Here is a 12456-nt window from a genome sequence, read left to right on the forward strand (position 1 = left end):
TCTTTAAAATACTTTTCTATTTTCCCCCCAATAATCTCAACAGAGAAGCATTTGCAAGCCAAAAGCTGAGCCTCCAGCTCTTTCCTTCACTTCCTGAAAGCTGGAGGTTTTGGCTGCTAGCTTTGGGATTAAAGAACTGATTAGACATTTTTACCACTGAAAATATCCATGTGTCATCTCTTATCCTCTAAAATCTTCCTGCTGAGGTACTGAGTACGTTTGTCAAAATTTGTTCCTCCACTGCTTTTCGCAAGTTGCAAAGACAGTTGCAAATCAGCTTTTTTGTTTGTTTGTTTTTTTGTATAAAAAGTTGTTGTTCCAGGGCAATTCAGGCCAAAAGTGGTTTCACTCCTAAAGCACTCATCCTAGGCTCATTAACAGTGAATGTCCTTCCTGGGCAAAAAAATGTTGGCAGCTTTCATTGCTGCAGCAGTTGCATCCTGTACTAGCTATGGACAGTTTGTACGTTTTACTTACAGCAACCACAGTATGATGGAAACTGCAACATAAGTGCAATCGACACGCAGCTCCTTCCCTCTTTGTCCTGTATCCCATGTCTTGATTTGTTTGACCTTTGAGCTCGTTATATGCTTGCACACTCATTCTTTACTCCTCATTGTGGTTAACTTCCAGAGGATGACATAAAGGTCCTGCAGCCCAGCCCTGCCACACAGCAAGGCCAACTGCCCAAACTACTCCAGATCCCACAGGAACGCTTTGCTGCCGCCCCCTCCCAGCTTGAGGTCTGCCATGGTGAAGCCTGAACAAAACATGCTAGCTCTGTACTGAACGTGCTTCAAATCGATCAAGAAGTAGTACAAAGCTGTCTGAAGGGATCTTTTCCTTTTCATTGCAAGGAGCCTAACAGTGGAAAGACAACAGGGAGTAGGAACAGGAGAATCCTAATTAAAGCAGGTGTAGAAAACTGAGCAAAAGGTAGACAGGAAAGCCTTTCAGTTGTATCTTCCGTGGGGATGGGACTGTCTTCTTTCGTAACATGTTTGTACAGCACTTGCCATGGAGGTGATCCACCTGATGATGTGCAGGTGCTATTGAGTATGCAGTATACATCCCTTACTGCCAGTTCATAGGTGATGCAGTCTTGCTTCAGTGCCCCTCCACAGCTTTGCCTCTTCAGACTGAGACAGGGTTTTTTTTCTTCAGCATTGACAGAGTTCAAACTGAAAAAGACAAGAAAAACTAGCCAGAAAGGGAAAAAGGAAAATGTACAAAGATCTTAAGTGGTGCATTTGGCACCAGCTGTGGTTTATTGTGGCCAGTTGAGTGAGGGGTGAGGAGAATGTAAGACTACTCTGTCCTCTAGGTTTTTTTAACAAGTTGCTAGTTTAGGTGCTATGGCTTTGATAAGCACAGTTACACAAGTGAAGGTACTCTTCAGATTGCAATGAGTATGCCAAGCAGTGCAATGGTAACTGAGTGAAGCTGGTCATTCCTAGTGATGTGGGCTTATCCCCAACTCATCTGAACTAGTATTAATACTAAACCATAAAAACAGCATCCCCATCAAAAAATAGGGGGGGAAGGGGCACAACACGGGATGACACACCAAAAGAAAGAGAGAAAAACATTGGCACAGCATGGTGATAGGTCTATCTTGAAAAGAAAATTACTTCTTAATTAGGTGGGCAGGTGTAGGTGAAAGGTGGTAGGACGTCACTGATTCCTGACAGAAAGGAGGGGCCAAAAAGACTTCAAAATATGGTAAGTTTATTTTCTTCTGCACACTTAATATCTGAATGATTTCTAGCTTGTGGAGACATGTCAGAGGAATCCCTTTGAACTCCAGAGAGGAACCATTTCTGACTTCTGAGTTGTGCAACCTTGCTGCCCTTATTGTAACACACTAGCTAATTTCCCTCTGTGGTATGCATTTGTTGTTCACCTAGGGGTCAAAAAGTTATTCTTCCACTTAGATTTTAGTGGGTTTATTTTCTTCAGGTGGTTTGTTCAGTCTGACCTCCGCACTGAAGGCAGGCCAAATGCTGCTGATGAAGCCACTACTGAGAGCATGCACACACTTGCTAGTTCTGCCCTCCCTCCGTTCTCTAACATCACTTGTTTCTTTTGCTGACCAGCATAAAAAGTAAAGAAAGATTTTTCCATGTTGTATTTCTTTAGCTGCAAAATGAAAATCTTAGCTGTAGCAGTGAGAAATAGTTGGTCCTTATTTAAAACGGAGACTTGTTTTTCATTATACAACAGGAAAAATCAACCTTTAACTCCATTTTCTGCTAATATTTGTATGAAGTATGTTGTTAGAAACAGTCTAAGGGGTCTTAGACTACAAAGTACTAACTGGTACTACAAAGACCCGGGTAATAGAAGTAAAGACATTTTCATATTTTCTAGGCTATTCCTGCCCTACATAGGATTGTACCTTTCTCCTCCCACCCCATATTTCATATTTGTCTTTCACCTCTCAGAGTCTTCTGTAGATAAACCATATTTCAAATACAAGCCTGTGTTTGAAATGTTTTAATCTATGTAGTCTCATCTTCATTTTCTTACATTCTCACTAAATCATAAAGCAATGAAATATTCTTATGCACAAGTCACAGCTAAATTGCTAAATGCAAAATTAATCTGTTTTATAGACATACGTTTTAGGAGTGTCAAAGCAGAAGCCGTGGTGAAGAACAAGCTAACAGGCAAATCAAAGTTACCATAAGCGGGCTTAAAAAAGCATGGAAATAATTTTAACCATAGTCCTTGTTAATTAGTTCAACAGTACCTTTGTTAAACTCATGCATCCCAGCTAACAACTTTAAACCTTCAAAATACCAACAGACATCAACGATATCACCATTTTGCCTTTTTTTTATGCATCACCATCAGAGCTACAGGAACCAAGCAGTATCACTAAAGGAGCCTTCAATCTGAGGCATTAAAACCCAAGCCCACAAGTACAGAGTGATAAGAGTTCCTTGCAAGTCAACCACTAAACATTCATTCCCGGCTTCCTGGGGGGTTTAGAACAGACACAGCAGCTTAGACTTTCTGAGACCTCCAGTGGGTTGCATAAATGTGGGATTTATATCCATGTCATCCATTTAAAAAACCTCTCAGGGGCATCAGGAGATGCTGTAGGATTAGGAGAGGTGTTTCAATATGGGGGTTTATATGCAAAATGTTGAGAAAGATACAGTACAATGAATATATACATAATAAAACCTACTGAAACAACAAACATGCAAACCTGAGAAAAGTACACTTCTTCAAGACACAGAGAAAGTAGGAGACAAAGGGAAAAAAGTATAAGGAAGATGAATACCCTTAGACATTCAATATAGAAAAGATATTGTCCTCATATACATCCTTATTTATCTTCCCTCTCCTGCAGTCTATGTATTACCTCCTTACATATGGCAGTTTCTTTCCGTCATGGAGGCAATTCATTCCTGTCCTGTCAGGCTCACTTTTTCTTTCCTAGTGCCTCAAGACACTAGTTGCTGTCAAAGCAGTAACAAAAATAACCCAAGAGATTTTCTTCTGACAGCTCCTGAAGTGTAGAATCGTCACATCAGATATATATTGGGGGTCAGAAAGCCCAGCTTCTGTTATACGGCCTCATACAGCCAGAGCTTTCTCTAAACCCTTGTCAAAAACATGTTTATGATCCCCAGACAGCCAGAAGAAACACCATTTGTTCTCTCAAGACGAGCTAACTTGCTTTCGATTATCTCCTTATTAAAGAAAAAGATTGTGTTTCATAAAGCAGTCCTAGATGTTGCAGAATTACTGCTTGAAACACAGCAATGGGAACAACACATTTTTATTTCAGTATTGGTACCCTATGCCTTATGAGTCATTGTAATGATTCCCTGTTGCTTTCTGTATCGGCCTTAAATAGGTTAGACATTTTCAGAGCTCTTAACTAAATTCACGCTGGAATTAAAAACACTTCTGCAGAAAAGCACACAATATAGCTAAGGAAGACCCTTAGCTGGCCTATTCTAATCCCTCTTATACCACATTTTATCCTCCCACCCTGTCCTGTAAACACCCTTCCCAAAACAAGTTGCTTCCATTACTTCAGAAATTTTGCTTCTAAGAAAAAGGGGAGGAAATTACCTCCAGAGCAACAAACAGCTCTGCAACCATCGAGGGCTGTAGCAGCATTTCTGACCCAAGAGTCTTGCATTGTTAAATTAGCCCCCTTGCCTCTCTCCTTATTTTAAAATATATTTGTACCTTTGCTATTAAGACATACCAAGTTCCACTTGAACATTTCCATTGACCAGTGGACACAGAAGACCATGAATTCCAAGATCTGTGGGAAGGAGGTACCCCCACAACAAAACAAACAAAAAAACCCAAATGACCACACTTGTCTCTGTTTTCATCCACCATGTCTCAGCTCTGTGGTTTTTTATCCCAAGTGCTTTTTCCTTGCGCAGACACTGACTACATCTTTGCAGAAGGTAGCATTGGATGCAACAAGTATTTTTTTCCCCCTCAAACACAAGAGAATTTAAACTTAGAGAGTTCAAGCTATGTTAGATGGGGGTTTGTTGTTTAAAAAAACCCAAACACCCACAAATTAAGCCAAAAAAAGGTAAAGTCCACACATTACTCTGATGTGCAGATATTCATAAATGAACATCTGCAGTGAATCTGCTTTTGGAAACAGAACACCAGGGACCAACTCAAACCAACATAATTGGAACCAGACTGATTTCTGGCTACCTGTTACCCAAACTACATACATGTACTTTGCAGTTTGTAAATAAAATTCACTGCAGTTGTAAAATAAATCAATCTGAAAATACATGCATACATACACAATACTGGTTTAATATTACCAGTGAGAAATCTAGATGTCTCAAAATACCTTAAAACTCTGAGCCAAGACCAATTCCAGCAGTTTCAATATTTGAAACTTATTCACATTCATTCAACAACTTCTCTCTAATAGCATTTGCCACTGTGTGCCTCTGTATCGCTCGCATGCATGCATAGGTACAGAAAAAATATATAGAAACATTTTTGGATATTTAACTTGTAAGACAAGCATGATTTGCATAAGATAGCAACACAGAATAAAAGAAAATACTTCACAGGTGATTGATTACCTCGCTAAAACTAGTTAACAACATTTTGAGGTATAAATGGACATATGCTTATTTATTCGACATATACTGCTTGGAACAGCAGCGAACGTGTGCCTTTTTATGGGAGCTCAGGCCTGCATGTGGTCTGAAAAGCTGGCATCTGTTTTTTTCCAGTTGGCATTTTTCAGGCCATACTGTCTGGCACATCCCTCATTGCAAGTTGCCAAGAGAATGGTGGAAGGATGAATGAGATGCCCTAGCACCATATATTTTCTAAAGCAATACAGAAGAATGGCCTTAGGGATTTACAAGTTGTTATTCCATCACACAGTGGGTTCTTGCCACATTTTACGTGTTAACCAGCTTACCTCCTCCAAATCTGCTTTGTTAGGTTCTACTCACAGCGTTGAAAATGGAACAATAAATAGACTGTACATTGTGCCAGTATTTATTAATGGATGTTTTTACAATTTATGTCAGAAAGTAAAAACGTTGTCCAGCAAGCTGCTTATGTACAGAGAGAAAGAACACTGCACATTGAAAAGAGGACTGCATTAAGGAATAGAGGGCTTATGTGAGAATTCCTCTATTCCAGATATGTGCCAAATCTGCAGGGAAGGCAATAATTGCAGACATTGTTTTTTGGCACTGTGTGCCAGCTGTACGGGGTGAACCATGCGCTGCCAGGCACATTTGCGTGCTGCAGCAGTTCAGCTGTCCCTGACAGAGCTGCTTACCGGGGAGAGGCCAAAGCACTCCCTGCAAACACAAAGCATCACAAAAGGGTGAAGAAGGGCACAAAACTTTCCGGGTTTGTTTAACACAGAGCTAAGCCTTGAGCCGCCTCTGCCTTTCACATCACCCCTCCTTGCAAACTTTCTGTGCCGTGTGTGTATCTGCTTCTGAGAAAGGCAATGCAAGGATTCAGGTTGAGTTTCTTCACAAACCACATCTACTGACTGCAGTACCTATCGGAGTTTCCTCTTGTCTTTTCAATTTTTTAACTTCACTAAAACCTCGACTGCAGCATGAGATAGAGAGCAGTGCTGCTGGGATTACAAACTGTATTCCAGATGTTGCACTCCTTCCTTTCCCAAGGACATTCACTTGCTGTCCATCAGATTCTCTACTCAGTAAATAATTTAGGTGAAATTATCAAGTGACTTTTCAAAACACTGTTCTAAGTATCAGATGATGATATAACCCACCCAAAATTTTATAGAAGCAAAACATTTCCATTGTGAAGATTAGCTTTGATTTGGAAAGCCCCACTTTTTTGTTGTTGTTGTTTGGGGTTTTTTGTTGTTTTTTTGTTTTTGTTTTTGTTTTACATTACAGTTTATTTGACCAAGGATTTCAGAACTGAGCTGCTTTCTCAGAAGTCACATTGATGTCAAGTCTTACATTGACCTGAATCTGAGGCCAGTTCTAGGGAAATGAATTAAAAGGAAAATTTATTCCAATACAAATGCAGCTTATGGTTTTACATCACCACAACCTACAAACTCATCTTCTTCTGTCAATGCTTAAGATTTCATATTAGTCCTCTAGTCTTTAGTTACTAAAATGGCCTTGAGTATTTTAAGAAAGACTAAATGATTGAATAAATTTCTATGAAAGAAGTACAAATAGATTAGAAAGGCATTTTACATACAACAATTTTTTGCTGATGATGTCTCATCCATTATCTCATAAAGATGGGTAAGGTGTTAATAAATAGCCTTCTCCACAATATATTCCTGACATCTTTAATCTTTTGTATTGTATTGGATTTGCCTGGCAAGTTTTTGGTAGTGAGGGAGCTACAAGGGTGGCTTCTGTGAGAAGTTGCCCTCATGCCCCATGGAGCCCGTGCCCGCCGGCTCCCAGATAAACCTGCCGCTGGCCAAGGCCGAGCCAATCATCAACTGTGGTAGCACCTCAGGGATAACATATTTAAGAAGAAGGAATAAAACTGCAGAACAGCAGCTGGAAGAGAGGAGTGACAAAACGTGAGAGCAACAGCTCTGCAGACACCAAGGTCAGTGAAGAAGGAAAACGTGCTCCAGGCACCAGAGCACAGATGCCCCTATAGCCTGTGGTGAAGACCATGGTGAGGCAGGCTGTCCCTTGCAGCCCATGGAGATCTGTGGTGGTGCAGATGTCCCCTGCAGCCTGTGGGCGACCACACAATAGAGCATGGGATGTCCCAAGGGGGCTGTGACCTGTGGACAGCCTGTGCTGGGGCAGTTGCTGGCAGGACTGGGGGCCCTGCGGGGAAAGGGGCCTGGGCAGGGCTGGGGACCCCGGCTGTGCCCCGGGGGGCTGTGCCCAAGGGGGCCCCACGCTGGGGCAGCTCATGGGGAGCTGTGTCCCCTGGGAGGGACCCCAGGCTGGGGCTGGGGCAGAGCAGGGTGTGAGGAGGGAGCGGCAGGGAGAAGGTGTGATGGACTGGCCATAACCCCCATTCCCTGTCCCCTGCCCACTCAGGGGGAGGAGGGAGAGAAACTGGGGGTGAAGTTGAGCCTGGGAAGAAGGGAAGGGCAAGGGGAATGTGTTTCAAGGTTTGCTTTTATTTTGTCATTACCCTGTTCTGATTTTTTGATTGGTAATAAATCAATTTCCCCAAGACAAGTGTGTTTTGCTCATAGCAGTAATTGGTGAGCTATCTCCCTGCCTTTATCTTGACCCACAAGTCTTTCATTATATTTTCTCTCCCTTGTACACCTGAGAAGGAGGAGTGATAGAGCAGTTTCGTGGGCACCTGGCACCCAGCCAAGGTCAAACCCACCACATTTACTTTTTAAAAAGATCCTCTTACCTCCAGTCTATTTGCCAAAATGGAGGTTTATTCAGTGATGAGGCTTCCTACACTGACATCAACATTAGCTGTTCCTCCAAAGGGATTTGACTGCAGTGACTGTTCTGGACTCTTGGATTCACTCAGCCCAGAAGCCACAATAACTGCTCACGAGCTGGGAAAATTGAGCAGTCCCACAAGAACAAAGCAATATAAAATAAAATGGACTTTCTCTTTCCTGCTATTCACAACATCCAAAACTCTCTGCATTTCCTTGTCTTAGTCTTCCTGCACATGAGAGGAAAAATTAGAATAATCAGAAAGCAAACTGTGATGGGTCCAAAACTTTGAATTTAGACGTGCTGATTCATGTCTTGAAGGTCTGCCAACAGCTACCTAAATTAAAGATCTTGAGTAATCAAGCAGAAGTGCTTCAACTATTTTCACTCGTTTCACTGAAGAGACAACTTTACCTTTTGTTACTTCATCTTATGAGTCAATATATTTTTGTGCATGTCTGTTGAAGTCTTACTTCCACAAAGTCTCTTTCACTGAAGAACGATTGAGTTTGAACCCTGATTTACTGTAAAATTCAACCTTCAGCCGAGGTTAGAGCTTTGGGAAAGCTCTTTCATTACCATGACACAAACAGGCATTTTGCCTGTATAAAGTAGCTTCCCTCAGCAAAGAATTAAAACGCAATACAGTGGTGATCAAGTGAAAGACAACAGACGACAATTTGATCACCAAATTGTTCCATCTTTATCCACCTTAATAACAGCGTAATAGATTAACTCAGTAACACTATGCTTAACCTTCCTTACTAAAAAAAAAATAAAAATCTATAGATATACAAGAAATCAGTTTACTCTGCCAAATCGTAACACTGGTCATGAACTCTGAAAGTGTACACAACATCAGGTGAGAGTTGTGCAAGCTACTTGGCTCTGCTTCCAAAAGAATATCCAGGTCCTCACACTGGGGAATTTCTTTATAAGATTTAGGGGAAGACTGGACACATTTCCCTCTGGTACTTATTAGTGTCAATCGCCAACGTTTTCTCTTCATCCCTCAAGAAACAGAGCTCAGGAGCATGATACTTTTAGGCAGGGAGAAAAAGACAGAGCTCTGACCCGAAAGCCAGACATCCTCAACTTGCCAGTAGGGTGTTGTGGCCTCAGTTAAGAGATTAAAAAGAAAAATAGCACTGGATGTAAACCCCCAAGCCCTTTCTCCATTGTAATGCAACACATTTTGCAGGTGTATGTAAGTGGTTTAGTAGCAGCAAGTTTCAAGTCTGTTGGAGTTTAGGATCTGCAATGCTTTGGGCTTGCTGGTCATCTGTTTGTGAGTGGCGCAGCCTGTGCCTTGCACCGCACAGCTCTATGTGTACAGCAGCTCCTGTCAGCAAGCAGATAAAGGACAGGCATCCTAGGGGATATAGCTTCCATGCATTGCTTTGCTTCAAGAAAATAGGTGGCCAAGCGGCAGGATTGCTGTTGGTGCCACACGGTTTATGACCCCGATGTAAATTCAAGTATGTGGACAGGCACAGCAGGTTGAAACCAGTATATAACTAAGGCTGAGACTCATTTATAAACGTGTTATTCACAGGGCAGCCGGGTATTATATTCAGTTTGAAACAGCTTGTTCTAGATAACAGTCAAGTCTACTTACAGAATAAAATTGGATATACACAACGAAATAGCAGTATCAATACGAAACTTTGGAAGACCTTTATCCCACTGGGTTGTTTTCTTACATAAAGGTTTTCCAGTTACCACACTCTGTATTTTATGAGATTATTTCCAGGAAAGCAATATGTTTTTCTTTATTGTCAATAGGCAAAGCAGTTTGGGCTGAGCATCAAAACTTTTTGCTGTTGATTTTATATTTCTAATCTAGGATTTTTAGAAAAGATGTTATAGATATTAAATGTCAGTGTAATTCCCTAATAGCCAGGCTGTGTGAATAGGAATAATGGAGCTATTAACGTTTTACAAAATGGCCACCCAGGTCTATTTTGATGGACCAGGGACTATGTATGACTTCTGGGTGAGCATGTCAGCTCTATTTCTTACTGTAAATGCAATAAAATGTCACTAATGTCATACCTCATGAACAAAAAATGTCCAGTTAACTGCAGAAGCATGGAAGAGAACAGGGAGGGAAAATGGATTTTCTGACCAGACACGAAAATAAAAAGGATGGTAAAGAAAGAGAGAAATAAGCAAATAAAGGCCATCTAAAAAGGCTTCATACGGTCTTCATAAAAAAAAAAAAAAAGAGGAACACTGTAACTGGCTGCATCTTAAATCTGTATGATAGAACAGTTTTTTTCTTGTACAACCAAAAATGGCGTAGTGTATTTTTCAGTATGCTTTGCATACTTATTGTTACTAAATTACATGTGTGCTTTTCTGCACATTTCTGTATCTACTTTGAGTTGGAAAGAGCTGGATCATAACAATCCAGCTTGTATAGTGTTTCCTTTACCCATCCCACCCTCCCTCACTGCATTAGCAGTGCTGATACTAGCTCAATTTTAGTAGTAGTGTCACCTATTGCTTTATGCTTACCCACTGGGTTAAGAAAGAAGTTTTTACGCATAGCAAGGTGACAGCGGCTATGCTCACCTACGGGAAATGAGCTAGGTGTCTCCAGACCAGAAAATAATCATAAGAACTTCACCTGAGCAGCCTACATCAGAAGTTAGCTAGGCAAACAAGCATTAAAGGAACTTCAGATGAAGCAAGCCAACATGAAGAAAATAGTATGAAGCACCCATGTGTCTACCCAAGAAGAAAGTAATTTGCACACTGATAACAGTTTTGGCTACAAAAACAATAGTTCCTCTCTAAATCCATAAACATAATTTCATAAAGGTCAGTCTCTTTTTCTGAAAGTCACAGTTCTCCATGAAGTCACCCTTTATCCAAACCTCTTTGTTAACTTGTCTCACAAATATTTAATTTGTTTCCTCAGTTGTGCTGCTGGTAACATGAAACAGTGGAGTCCAACTTGAGATTAAAAAGAATTCCAAACTAACTATATATTTTCAAAAATCTCATTGTTCTTGTTCTAAACATTACCCCTACAATACTTATAAAATATCTCAATCACCTGAAGCTGTTCTCGGATAGCACTGATGAAACACACAGCTGCCTTCACCATTAGAGTAAGACTGGCCAAACCCAACCCTTCTTACTTCTGTTCAGACTTCGATAACAGCATGAAAAGGATTTTTCTGTTCTTGAAGAAAAAAAAGACATAGAAAGTTGGCATATGCTTAGCAGGCACCAAGGCGCTGGGGGGGAAGAAGTCAACAATTTGTATAAACAAAAGCCACATCATGCTGAAATACTGTAAAATAACATCAGGCTCGAGTAAAACATTCATATGGCTAGAGCTAATTTCTTTCTTTCAACATTACCTTTATAATCCTTCACTGAGAAGAATTTTTTTACACATGACAAATATGCATTCTAATCACTTGAGTTAGATTAGTTTTTCTTTTTCTAAAGTTAGATTTTTCTCTCCCTGAACCTTCAACTGTGACTGCAATGAGTTTCTTCAGAGAAAGAGAGATTACAAGAGAAAGAGAGAGATTACAAAAGAGCGCTTGCCATCTTCCATTATTAAGTCATACAATGAAAGAAAAATACTCTTTCAAAAAATAAGCAAAATAAGAATCCTGGGAGAAAGCCATCCCCTGAGCTGATGGAAGAAGTGACAAGGCTTGTAAGACCTGATATATACTTAACAGATAATGCCATGCACTGAGGGGGACAAGGAACAATTTGGGTGAAAAGGAATCATTTTGAATAGTCGCAAGGGGATTCAGACAAGACAGGCTACTAACAATCAGGCTTAAAACCCCCACAGATGAATTTAAGGGTCAAAAACAACAATATGTACAAAGAATCCTGCGGGGAAGGATCTTGAAAAGACAGCTCACTAGGACAAATGACCTCAAGTGAACTGGCAGGTCTTTTAGGACAACCGCTTCCCAGCATAAGAGAAGTCCCTCTGACTTTAGAAAAAGTAGCAAACATAGGAGGAGATTGGCTTTATCAAATAGGGACTGAGCTCCAGCACAAACTGACTACATACAGTAGTCGGAACCAAGGGCAGGAAGCAAAGAAATGTAGAGATATCTCCTGGCCCTGCTGGGATGGTATTAGAAAACTCAAAGCTCAGCATGAATTGAAACCAATGAGCAACAGGGGCAACAAGAAGCATTTATAAATCTGTATTAATAGCAGAATAAATAAGGAAGACATTGCCCTATTGCTCAGTGGGGCAGGTGATTGCATGGCAGCAGCCCTTCTCTTTGTATCTGCTTTCAACAACATCTCCCAGGACTTCATGCCTAGAGACAGAGCTGAAGAAAGAGAGCTACTAGCAGTAGAAACTAATCAAGTTTGAAATCTTTTTTAGAAATTCTTGACCAATACGTGCTCCCCAGTACCAGAAAGACATTGATAAACTGGGGAGAGTGCTGGTGCTGACTGCAAAGGCAGTCCAAAGGCTGAATCATTTGCCCTGTGAGAAGCAGCTGAGGAAGTGGGACTTTTCTGGGGAGACCTGATCGCAGCCCCACCT

This window comes from Falco cherrug, chromosome 4, assembly GCF_023634085.1.
Source record: "Falco cherrug isolate bFalChe1 chromosome 4, bFalChe1.pri, whole genome shotgun sequence".
Taxonomy (NCBI): domain Eukaryota; kingdom Metazoa; phylum Chordata; class Aves; order Falconiformes; family Falconidae; genus Falco; species Falco cherrug.